General features: G+C 35.2%; 1 protein-coding gene and 1 long non-coding RNA gene across 3 annotated transcripts in view; both read left to right on the top strand.

Annotated features, from left to right (window-relative positions):
* The window catches only part of LOC129750849 (trithorax group protein osa-like), a 340,339-nt gene that overhangs the window by 107,879 nt on the left and 218,927 nt on the right, over positions 1–13,533 (top strand). The window lies entirely within an intron of this gene.
* LOC129750850 (uncharacterized) lies at positions 10,659–12,081 on the top strand. The gene is made up of 2 exons (XR_008738510.1): positions 10,659–11,330; positions 11,849–12,081. It is a non-coding gene; the product is annotated as an uncharacterized LOC129750850 (long non-coding RNA).

The following is a 13,533-nucleotide window of genomic DNA, read 5'->3' as shown; positions in this document are numbered from 1 at the left end:
CCGATTATAGTCGTTTTGATGTATTTGTGTTATTCCCGGCTTACTATCTACGATGCAGTTGGTGGCCAGTCATTTAAAAACTTATCCAGTACAATTGTGTTCGATGTTTACTGTTGGGCTCGAGCTCACGGAGTTTTAAAATACACTGAACAATATTTCAAAAAGACGAGCACTCACACCTACAGATCACACTCCAAGCATGGCATGCAGATATTGGCACAGAATTCGCCTACTATTGGCGTTAAGAAGCTTTGCGCCGATTGGCATAGTCCTTCCAGACATACGAATAGTGTATGCTTGAAAGGCACAAAAACATATTTCCCTTTCTCCCTATCCCATCACAAGACAAAGACGGATCAAAACCATCGGCCAAGCGCCAGGAAGCCGACGAGAATAAAATCAAATGAACCGACCGAGATAGATAGTTATATGATTGCTTTTATGCATTCAACTATAAATATAACAGATTCAACTATAATCATATGATTGATGTTGTGCATTCAACAATAAATATAGTAAGTTCAATTATACTGGTATAGTTGATTTAACTGTAAACATAATAGATTCAATTATATTTCTTCGATGGTTATGGTTTAATGATTTCAACTATAGATATTGTAGGATTGTTTTTTTTTATTTCAATCACATTTCGGATTAATTCCATGGTATAATCGATTTTTTGTTTTCGTATTTGGCCATTTCCAGCTGGGTTGGACAAAATTTTTGAAACCGCCGAGATGTTTCGACAAACACATGACTCCTCGCTCCAACAAATGATTTGGCTGATAGCTGACCGGAAAAATCATTTATTTCCTGGAGAGTGGGAATCTCCTGGGAATCCGTAGGTTTTTTTTATTTTTTATTTTATTTTTTGTGCTGCGAACAAATTCACGTTCTGAACGAAAGGCTAGTCGGGCTATTTCGGGACTAAAGATGAGCCAATTTGCCGATTAAGAACCTCTCAATTTGGCGCATCTGACGAAGAATAACCTATGAGGAGAGATATGACAATGTTCGTTTGAACGAACAAAACTCAACAAAGTTAAACAAATTTACCTGTCTATTTTGCCGTTGTTTTTTTTCTGCAGCACACACTACACTCTTGTAGTAGAAAACTCAAATTGTGGTTCCAATCGAGCTTTTCGAAAAATTCAACTATACGATTATGAATAACTGTTTTCAAATCATTATTTTAATATTTTTTTTAAATGTAAATAAATACGGCAACACTGTAAAACCACACCTTTTGTGAGTTAAGGTACATTGTTCAACATTTTGAAGCATTTTGGCGTACGGTGAGAACAGTGACAGAAATTTTATTTTTTTTAATGCCGATTTGCCGGGGTGCCCTTTTCGACCTTCAAAAGCAGTAGAAACGGTGTTTTACATTAACTTTAGTAAGAAAAAATCTAAACTTTTATCCAGCTAAAATTTGAGGATTTGAATTTCAAATTTCAAAGTCTACAGGGTGACAATACCTTTAAAAAAAATACTTCACAACTCACAACTTTTCTCAGAAAGTGAAGGATGTATTCGACGAGATTGCGAGAGGGAATACCGAGTCAATCTTGAAGATTTTTTTTTTTCGTTTTATATCGTTGCCAAGATTCTATAGAATGTTATTAGTTGTTCAGGAAGCTCGATTCGATTAAAGCATGGATCATCTTTAATCTAGACGCATTAAAACGGGTCTATCTCGGAGCTATGTAAACGAAATAAAAATGTTTTGTACTCAAAATGTAGGTTTTTTATTGCACTTTAAAGAAAATTCAATAAATGAACTATTCCGATGTGTTTTTGATGAAATTTCAAACTTTCGTTCATCTTGGAGTCCATGGTCTTGTTTTAAGATGTACTAAACAGTGGTACCGAATATTCACCTTTTCAACTATTCGGCCAAACGAATATTCGGCCGAATAGTTGGCATTCGCTTACTAGTTGTCAATCGATTCGGACGTGTTTTTTCCGCTCCTCCGTACTCTGCGTTTAACTTTTTTTTATCGCCCGCTGTTTTTAAATTAATTAAAATGAAGTGTGAAATTTGTTCTCTGGACTCTGCCACTGATTCAATCATGTGGAAGTGCATTGGTTGCCCGCGAGTTTTCCATGCATCCTGTGTGGGAGTTGTTATTCAAAGAAACACATTGAGGAGCAAAAAAGTGGATTCCAGTGCGTACCTCTTACCGTGCTATCAAACTTGCCAGGAGCTCGTTAATGCTAAGCTAGAAATCAACAGTTTAGCTGAAGAACAAAAAAAAACTAGCTGAGCTGATTCACAAAAACACGGAGGTGGCGCATCGCTTTGCGCTTCAGCATGATCAGTCAAACATGATCTTAGAGGCGATCGAAGGGCTAGAAATAGCTATGCAGGCCATTAAATTAGAGCTCACTACAATTAATAAAAACAGCACTTTAGCTGGATCTGTCGCTGCGTTGAAAAACCATGCGACATCGCTTTTCGACACGGCTATGTTGACTTCGCAGGAATGCCTAACAAAGTCAATTAATTCAGTGACGTCAGGTCTTTCCAAAGACCTGTGCAACATAAATGAGGAACTCAGTCAGCTACAACAGCTGTCGATGGAAATCGCCTCAAGTTGCACGATTACGTCAAACCCAGTATTGGAGCTTGATATACTGGATGAGTTAAAAACATTATCAGCCAACATAGCCTCTGCCCGTTGTCGTTCTCCCTCACCTCCGACACCAGATTACCCAAGCCTAGATATCGAGCTAAACAGAAAATTAAAATTAAATGACTCAGGTTGGCGACTTCTGGGTACAAAAAAGGTGTGGAAAGCTGACTGGGCAGAGTTCGATATTCGCCAGTCACGTCGCAGAGAGCAACAAAAAAACGCTGATAAAGCGAAAAAACGAAGAAAACGTCAACGTCAAATCAAACCGATCAAAAAGCCTTCCACTGACAAAGAACTGCTTGCTGCCGCCAAGGTCACGTTTAATAGGAAACCTCAGCCGAAAACAAAGATCCCGACCTTCATCAATTTTCAACGTGGAGATACTCTAAACCCTGGACCCTCTACTGTATCATCAAATACACCACCACTGGACCCTGGACCCTCTTCTGTGTCACCTAATACGCCACCACATCATGATAGGCTACCGGCTAGGTTCCCGACTACTGCTGCGGCAACGACTTCACCGTACCATGCAAATATGTGCACACATCATCCATCGACTTCCATGCCGCCATATGCAACGTTCAATCCGTGTCCCACTTCATTCAGTGCACCCTTTGCCGGCCCCTGCTACCACCATGGCCCTAATGCATTTGATTTCAACAACCCGGTAATGTATCCATATTTTCTGCCCCATCGACGCGTGCCACTATAGGTACTAGCTCTTTGATTAATGTTGACCAAGCGGATCGCGTTACAATTCGTTCGCGCGACCATAGAACATCTTCTGCCCTGAATACATCCGCTATAGTAAATAATAATGAAATTGTGGCTTATTGTCAAAATTTTAACAGAATGCGAAGTGCATCGAAATTGAATATAATTTATAAAAATTTAGCAGCTAGTAGTTATACTATAATTTTGGGAACAGAAACAAGCTGGGATGTAAACATAAAGAGCGAAGAAGTTTTTGGTTCTAGTTTCAACGTGTTTAGAGATGATAGAAACTTTCTTCTTTCTGACAAGAAATCTGGCGGTGGTGTGGTTGTGGCAATCAGCTCTGTCTTCGATTCTGAGCTCATTCCTAAGACTAAACACAAAGAATTCGAGCAGGTGTGGGTCAAAGCCCGCATCTTCAATGAAACGCATATTTTTGGATCGATTTACTTTCCGCCAGAATATGCCACTAAAGAATATTTTCAAAAGTTTCTGTTTGACATTACTGAAATGTTCGCAAATTTTGAGCCCGAATTTAAAATACACCTTTATGGCCACTTTAACCAATCAAGTCTCCAATTCTTAATTGATGAAGATAATGAAAGCATTCTCTTGCCGATCTGTGGTGATAATGAAACACTGCAAATTCTTTTTGATAATCTGGCTTCTTTGTGTCTTAATCAAATAAATCATGTAAAAAATGCCTGTAGTCGATATCTGGACTTATTATTTTCCAATTTGACTGATGATTTTTGTGTTGTAGAAGCTTCAGATCCAATTTGGAAAAACGAGGTCTTCCACACTGCTATCGAATTCTCAATCATATGTCCTGATCAAAAACGTTTACCAGATGATTACGAGTTTATAGAGACGTTTGACTTTTTTCATGCTAACTATAATATGATTAAAACAAAATTACAAGTTGTTGATTGGCAAACAATATTCCGAGCTGAAAACTCAACAGACAATCAAGTGGAGATTTTTTACAAAATTCTTAGTAATATTCTCAATGAATACGTTCCAACAAAATTAAAGCGACGAACAAATAATAACAAAAATCCGCCATGGTTCACGAAAGAGCTTGTGCATTTAAGAAATAAAAAGCAGAAGGCACATAAAAACTGGAAAAAGAATCCATCATTAGTCACTAAGTTAGAACACCAAGAAGCCAGTAATCGACTAGCAATACGCTTAAATACTTCTTTCCAAGACTATAATATAAAAATTGAGCAAAACATAAAATCGAACCCAAGAAACTTTTTTAGATATGTCAATACAAAATTAAAAAACAATAGTTTTCCATCCCGCATGCACTTTGGCAGCATAGAAGGTCAAAATTCCGACGAAATTTGTAATCTATTCGCCGACTTTTTCCAAAATGTTTACACTAGTTTTTCCGAGCAAGATCGTGATACCTCGTTTTTTAGTTATCTCTCTGATTCAACGGTACTTACTGTAGTAGAATCAATTTCCTTTGAAGAAATATGTAAAACCATTTCTTCCTTAGACAGCACTAAAGGGCCCGGGCCTGATGGAATTCCTCCACATCTTTTAAAAAATATAGTAAATGAACTGAGTATGCCATTGTTTCTTCTATTTAACTCTTCATTGAAATCAGGTGTTTTTCCTCAAGTATGGAAAGAATCATTTCTTGTACCCATATTCAAGTCAGGAAAAAAATCTGACATAAACAATTACAGGGGCATAGCCATTTTATCGTGCATACCAAAACTTTTCGAAGCTATAGTGAATGCAAAAATATATAACCAAATTAAAACACTCATTACTGAAAAGCAACATGGATTTGTTAAAGGAAGATCTACAGCCACTAATTTACTCGAGTTTGTTACCTATAATATTAGCTGTATGGATCGCGGTAATTCTGTACAGGCTTTATACACGGACTTCAGTAAAGCTTTTGACAGAATTGACATCCCCATGTTAATTTTTAAATTAAATAAACAGGGTTTCAGTTCACACCTACTGAAATGGATAAGGTCCTATTTAACGAACCGCTCACAAGTTGTTAGATTTAATGGTTCACTTTCAAAAAGTATCTCCGTTACTTCTGGTGTGCCTCAAGGCTCCCATCTCGGCCCCTTATTATTTATTTTATACGTAAATGATATAACTTGTCTTCTCAAGCAGTCAAATGTGCTAATTTATGCTGATGATATGAAACTTTATATGAAAGTGAATAGCGAAGAAGACTTTAGAATCTTTCAAAACGAAGTTAATGTATTTAACAAATGGTGCATTAAAAGTCTGCTCAAACTTAACGTGGCAAAATGTTCAAATATTGTATTTACCAGAAGAAAATGTCAGTCATATGAAATTGTCAAATTGGGAGATGATCCTGTCGAGAGAGTCAACAAGATTAGAGACCTTGGAGTTATATTGGACTCAAAACTTACCTTTGTAGATCACTATAACTCAATAATCCAGAAATCAAACGGTATGTTAGCATTTATAAAACGTTTCAGTTATAATTTTAAAGACCCATACACAATAAAAACATTGTACACAGCTTATGTTAGATCTATTCTTGAGTATTGTAGCGTTGTGTGGTCGCCTTTTCAAATTTTACATAAAAACCGTTTGGAATCAGTCCAGAAACAATTTGTTCTATTCGCTTTACGAAATTTAGGATGGTCTCAGAACCAATTACCTAGCTATGAATCACGTTGCCTGCTTATAAACATGGAAACATTAAGTGTAAGAAGAGAGTTTGCTGCAATCTGTTTTGTAAACGACATAATTAATCAGCGCGTTCAGTCTGCTTATCTACTAAATCAATTAAACTTTTATTGTCCTTGCCGTCATTTAAGAACAAGAAATCTTTTCATTATAACCTCTACTCGAACTGATTATGGAAAATATAGTCCTGTTAATTGTTTAATGTATAGTTATAATAAACATTATGAGAATATAGACTTAACTATGTCAAAACAGCAGCTGAAAAAAGGTTTTTACGGTAACAGGCACCGAAGAACCTGACTTTGTAAATGTAAAGAAAAATTATTATTATTAAGCTTATTTGAACATTGTAATCTCTAGGTTTAAGTTATTATATATATGTAGCCTACACTGTTTGGCGGAATAAATAAATAAATGAATATTCTATTGAGTTTTTAATGAAAAAACAAAAGCGATTATTTTAATTTCGCCCGGAAGTTTTGCTGGCCAGATGTCTTATTTTTATTAATCCGGATACACTCGTTTAAATAAAATGTGAGCTGGAAAATACAAATTCAATTTGTATTCCAAAAAAAATTATTATTTAATTTGGAAGTTACATATACTTACATCGAGTTGTAGGAAATTTTTTTATCACTAGATCTTGAGACCAGAAACCACCATGCTATAGACCAGAAATAGACCTGACGTTATTTTTAAATTCATTTAATGTTTGCCAGCAGCCGGTTTAATTTCTCTGAGTCTTAATAGGTATCGAAAACTTAACAAACCAAGCTACTGGATTTTCCTATACATTTTAAAAAGTGTTAAATGCTCTTAAGATTTATTGGATTTTCTAGTATATATCTCTGGATACTGTCCGATATCGACGAACTGGTAGAAAGTATTGAATTTTGTTATAATTTTCAATGAATTTACCGTTAGTTTCTATTAGACATTGTATTGGTAATAATAATTATAATTAGAATGATCTTATACATTTTATAGTCCGATTTGGTTCAGTGCATGCTTTAATCACTATGCAGGGTTGCGGTTTGGAAATATTTTGTTAAAGAAGTACGGGAAATTTATTATCATCATAAACAAAAAATAAGGCGTTATTCGAGATGTATTTTACACGAAACTGGCAGCAACTTTTAAAATTCCAGGAACACTAGTTATAGTGATTGGTTTATCAATTGAACGCTCTTCTATTATTCAAATTTTCAACGTTTTTTGTAATTTATATTTTGAAAAGTTGTAGCGACTCCTTGTTAATGATACCATGATCATTATCGAATAATACGTAGAATTATTTCTGTGCATTAAATATCTTGTTTAAAAATGTTTGATAATTGTCCATAAACAAAAAAAGATATTCCAATAAAAAAGTAACAAATCTTCAACAATATATTCATCGTCTAGTTACAACACATATGCGCTTTGGTCAGTTATTGTTACAATGGTTCAATAAAAAAAATTACAACTGTAACTCCCCCCGACACTGACTGACAAGAGCGGGGTAATCGCATAGATCTATTTTTAACAAGCCGTTTTTTTTTCGCTCTCCGCGATACTCGGGGACCGGGGAGGAGGTTACCGAATACCGATTCTCCGCACCCGGCCAACACACAATCATCATCGCATCCCCATCATGTACAGTGAGAGTCTGTTGCTGTTTTTTTTTACTCTCGTCTTACATTTCGTTGCTTAGTCTAGTGGCAGCAGCAGCTCTATATTCAACTGAACAGCTAGCAGCAGCAGCAAGCAGGAATGTGGGTCTGATGTCGGTTATTTTTAGTGATTATTCAAAGGCAATCTAGCGCAGCAAGCAACGATCATCATCAGCAAATTTTTACGAGAAAGGCCCCAATGGTGGTAATGTGTAGTGTAGTGGCGAGTGGGTGCAGTTTTGCGTTTCTCATATCGGTGGAAGATACGATTTGAATCTTTGCTGGTGGGCAACATGCACAACAAACGTCCTAAGTAAGGGCACTGCGAAGCGGACAAACCGAAACCACATCCGAGTGAGGCGATGACGGCACAGCACTCAAAGAGGCGTGAAACGTTTCAACTTTAATGATCTTCTCTTGCAGAAATTGCCGGCTGCTGCTTGCTCTATCTCTCAGTCAGCGATGAAGTGATGACGTTAGTTGTGCGCGCTTTTGGTCATGTTGTTTGTTTGCTAACTATCTCAATATTTGAGCTCCGAAAGCCGGTGGAGCGATGGGATGGTTACAAGAGACTCGAAACACCAACAAAAACCACTATAAAACAGTTAAAATGGGGAAATTTGAGAGTGCTTTAGCTGCGATGAGTGAAGCTTCAGATAAAATAAACGCGGAATCACACAAAACTAAATAAATATGAGTATTAGCAGCTCAAATTGTTCAAGAATTTATAGCGTTGTTTAGCAGTGAAATATTTGAAAAAGATTCAATATTCAAATTTTTATGGTACACAATAATAATGAAATGTAATGAGATATTTACATCTGGAATGGAGAAACTTGGTTGAAACGAAAAATTGTTAGTTGTTTTTTATCTCATCTTTCTGATATGATGGACTGAAATTTGACCATGTCTGATTTGATCTTTTTATTCTCTGGCTTTGAGAATTGTTCGTTTTGCGGAGAAAGTTCAATGGATTTTTTTTTTATGTTAGAAGACAAAACCTGCTGAAACAGAACGAAGCAAACGTGTTCGTTAAAGGACGGCAATTTACGTTTTCCAAGGAATTCGTCTCAAAATCTTCTCACATCCGCCTTGACGGTTTCTACTTTCCAAAAAAGCTAATTTTATCTTGAAAATGTTCTTGAAAGAAGCCTTATTATCACAACGCCTTATTTTTTTGTTCCTAAAACAGCAAACATGTGGTGCATGAAGAACCTCAGAAATATCTAAAAATGTTGGGTACCTTTAACACTAGAAAGACCGCACCCGTCAAAATGACTGGTTTGACCCTTTGTCTAATATCTTTTAAAAACTTCGTTTTAAAAAATCGCAAAAAATGCGACTTTTCATGAATTTTGAATCTCTACAATTTGTGTATTTTTTAATTTCTCTAGTTTTTTCAATAAGGGAAATAAATTCCACCATGGACACTTGCACCGTGACCAGTCAAAATGACTGGTAAAATTCACAACCTTATAACTCAAACAAGATATATATTTTTCGCTTTCTTTTAGCTTTATTCGCAATCTTCATCCAAAACAATGGTCCCTAGTTGATTTATGGTGGGCAGAAGTGTGTCATGCGGTATAAAATTATTGATTTCCGAAGCGAAGTCATGAAGATTTGTGAAAAAAGTTCTCGGATTGACCGCTGTGTGGCGCTTCAAACACTTGACTCCCAATTTTATTGGTCTGTTTTGTTGCTCAGCTATAATCAAACTTTCCGTCAAAATTTGGCGAAATTTCTTTGAATTTTTTAAAAGTTATGTTAGATTTGATACATGCCCTTCGAGTAATTTGAGTAATTATACACTGCCGGCCAAAAGTTTGGGATCACCCGCTAAAAAACATGCAAATTAATCTCATTCATATCTTTCTCATCTAACATCGTAATGCAGATCTGAAGGGTTCATTTGAAAGCTTAGGAATTGTTGTTTTTTCATAAATTCATTCAAAAATTATATTTAAAAGTTATATTCATAAAAAATTTACCTGTGAAATTAATTGTTTTATGAAAGTTCACATTTATGATTCTGAATTTTTTATGGTTATCACTTTGAATAATAATTTTTGAATGAATTTATGAAAAAAAAACAATCCCTAAGCTTTCAAATGAACCCAATTTTTGAGGCCAAAGGCTCGAATGACTTAAATTATCCACCATTCGAAGACAAATTTTGTTTTAAAAAACAGGTATTTTAATGTGAAATTGCGATAAAAATCTATTGTATAGTCAAAAGACCGTCTATACTGGATGTCTATTAAGCCAATAGACGCCTATTAACACAAACCTCATTAAACCCATTTGAATTTAATTAGTTCAAAATTAAATTAAACAATTTGCTGAAATTCTAATCGCATTAAATTGCTATGACCACAGACGAACAGATGGACAAGCTTAGCCTTGAAATGTGTGTAATGTCCCTACGATCGTTTTGAATCAATTTTATGTTTTTTTTTTGGTTGAGCCACCAGATGTCTCCAAGGACATTTGAGAGAACTGTCAAAATGTAAACAAATCAAAACAACAAAAATCTAGCCCGCTTAGAGAAGGCTAGAATCTGTGTTGCTTCGTGGTACTGTGAATTTTAAGCTGAACTGGATCAAATAATTAGTTCTTCTGACATTTCACAAATAAAATGTAATTGTGTTTTGTACCGAATAACAAATTCAAGCCGTCCATTTTACTAAGATGTTGGTTTATTTATTTTTAACCCGTTAATGCATGACTTTTTTTAAATTACAATAGCAGCTTAGTGAAATAATAATCAATTCGAATAACACAACTGTTCAGGTTTGAAGTCGTTAATTTGACTATTATAAAAGTCGTGGCTCATCAAAGTTAAAAAGTAATTTTTGAAATTCTCAATCCAAATGATTCAATACGATTTTGCAAATTTCTTCCAAACCTTGTTAATTGAGATTGAAAAAAATTGTTAGAATCTGCCAATCTGAAGAAATAACAGCGATTTTCCAGAAACAACTTTTCTTTCTAGAAAATAAATAAATTAGATTTTTACCATTCTTTTGAATACCTACTTTGTTCGAAAACTCACACATACATTGGAATATCGTAATACCTTCGCCTAATTTCTCTTAATCTCTAGAATATTTTTGTGAATATATCACTCAAAAAAATCCAAGCGTTTCCGAGATGTTTGGATTTTGATTGGTGTTGTTTTAAAACCAACACTGTGCATTAAAGGGTTAAGGACACATACGATTGCGCCCTTTCCGAGAATAAATGTCTTAAAAACAGCATTTCAATTCTCACACAGGTTTCTGGGATATTTTTATTTAAGCTAGAACGTCCGTTCTCTGTGCTATGACCTTCGAACGATTTTTTGCGAAAACAATCAACGCACATTTCGATACAGTTTCGCTGATTACACAAATGACGAATTACAAAATTACAAATTAATACCAACCTCTGGTATTTAAGAACGTGACACATGAGTCGACCTTATCATTTCTCGGTAATCGTAGTCTCGGTAAAGGGTAGACGGTTGATTTAAGGTGTTTCAAAAGTTAAAGTGTCTTTCTTTATATTGTCGGAAGAAATGATTTCGAAATTTGTGTTGCTAACTTTGGCAATAGCTTTGTTGCTGTGCTGCTGTTATGTTCAGGCGGTATTTTGCTCTCGACAGTTTTTTTTCTACAGGTTGTTTGATAAGTTCAAATACACTTTTTTTTGTCTCTTTGTTGTGGACGTTGTAGTAAAGCCATAGCGCATATGTTTAAAAAAAAATTGAAAATTTTTCTACGTTCAGACAAACTATTCTTGATGCTGAAGAGTCCATTTGATTTAAGTGTCAATTTTGAAACGATTATTTTGCCTCAAATTTTGAACCCTGGTACACCAAACATGGCTTCTTTGGATTTATCCTTTTGATCACTAGTGTTGGTGAGAATATACACAGGATATACAGGATATCTAAATTTATCTCAAATCTCTTATCAAAGATGGAATTTTTCCAAATCATATTTCGTGATCGATCACAAAAATTGCCTTCCTTCATCCTAATAAAAACTTATTAATTCTGGTTAGTTGATTTCAAACTAACGAGGTTTTGATTTGTATTCGAACTTATTGAACACTCTGTATATCCATGACCCGGATTTTTATTTTTTGATTATCAACTTGCAGCAACCAAAATCTGAATGGAACTATCACGACTGGGACGTGGGGCGTAGGTCAGTTGATCCCAAGTCCGGCGCTGCCGATTGCGTTCCAGGTGCAAATTGCGATCAGAATCAGGCTTTTTAACACCCCGCAAAACTTTGAGTCGATCATTATTTTTCAATAACTGTAACTAATTTGACGATCCTGATTAAATGTGCAAGAAATACTTGTAACTTAACACAAGAAATAAGTCATGATTTCGGATGGTTTTGATGTTAATGATGACATAAATACGAAAATGTATTCAAAAACGAGGTAAAAATATATAAAAAAAATGTATAGCATAGCATAGTATAGAGCAGCGGTCGGGGAACCGGGGTAAATTACCCAAAATGGGGTAAAAGTGAAATTCTTGGGGATAAAACTGAATATTTTGTGAGAGAAAAGTGTATATTTTCATTTCCCTCCTGAGGCATTCAGAAAGCTCGCTTAGTGTTTACGGATACGTTTTTTTTTGCTCTTCGTCATGGGGTAATATCAACTTAAATAAAAATGTTTTGGGGTAATGATTCAAAAAGTTCCCCGACCCCTGGTATAGAGTGACTACACACATCTTGAATTGGCTGATACAGGAAGTACAACTGATAACTAAGAAATACACAAGATACCGAAATGAGTACCTGGATTCAATACTAATTTCAAGCATTGCGATTGAAGATCAGTAAGATACTACAATGCACTCCACGCCACGCCACGCCACGAGAGATAGAAAGATGAGTAGAGGGATAAAAAGATGAGTTGAGAGCTAGAAAGATGAGTAAAGTGAGAGATAGAAAGATGAGTTGAGAGATAGAAAGATGAGTTAAGAGTGAGAGATAGAAAGATAAGTTGAGAGATAGAAAAATGAGTTGAGAGCTAGAAAAATGAGTTGAGAGCTAGAAAGATGAGTAGAGAGATAGTAAAATGAGTATAGAGATAGAAAGATGAGTTTAGAGATAGAAAGATGAGTTGAGAAATAGAAAGATGAGTTTCGAGATAGAAAGATGATGAGTTGAGACTTGAGAGATAGGGGTGAGTTGAGAGATAGAAAGATGAGTTGAGGGATAAAAAGATGAGTTGAGAGATAGAAAGATGAGTTAAGTGAGAGATAGAAAGATGAGTTGAGAGATAGAAAAATGAGTTGAGAGCTAGAAAGATGAGTAGGGAGATAGTAAAATGAGTTGACAGATAGAAAGAAGAGTTGAGAGATAGAAAGATAAGTTGATACTTGAGAGATAGAAAGATATATTTAGAGATAGAAAAATGAGGTTAGAGATAGAAAGATGAGTTAAGAGATAGAAAAATGAGTTTAGAGATAGAAAGAAGAGTTTCGAGATAGAAAGATGAGTTAAGAGGTAGAAAGATGAGTTGAGAAATAGAAAGATGAGTTTCGAGATAGAAAGTTGATGAGTTGAGACTTGAGAGATAGGGGTGAGTTGAGAGATAGAAAGATGAGTTGAGGGATAAAAAGATGAGTTGAGAGATAGAAAGATGAGCTAAGTGAGAGATAGAAAGATGAGTTAAGTGAGAGATAGAAAGAAGAGTTGATAGATAGAAAGATAAGTTGAGACTTGAGAGATAGAAAGATGTATTTAGAGATAGAAAAATGAGTTTAGAGATAAAAAGATGAGTTTAGAGATAAAAAGGTGAGTTTAGGGATAGAAAGAAGA

Source organism: Uranotaenia lowii, chromosome 3 (assembly GCF_029784155.1).
Source record: "Uranotaenia lowii strain MFRU-FL chromosome 3, ASM2978415v1, whole genome shotgun sequence".
In the NCBI taxonomy this organism is placed as follows: domain Eukaryota; kingdom Metazoa; phylum Arthropoda; class Insecta; order Diptera; family Culicidae; genus Uranotaenia; species Uranotaenia lowii.
Note: the sequence above shows the minus strand (reverse complement) of the source record. Positions and strands in the feature narration are given on the sequence as shown.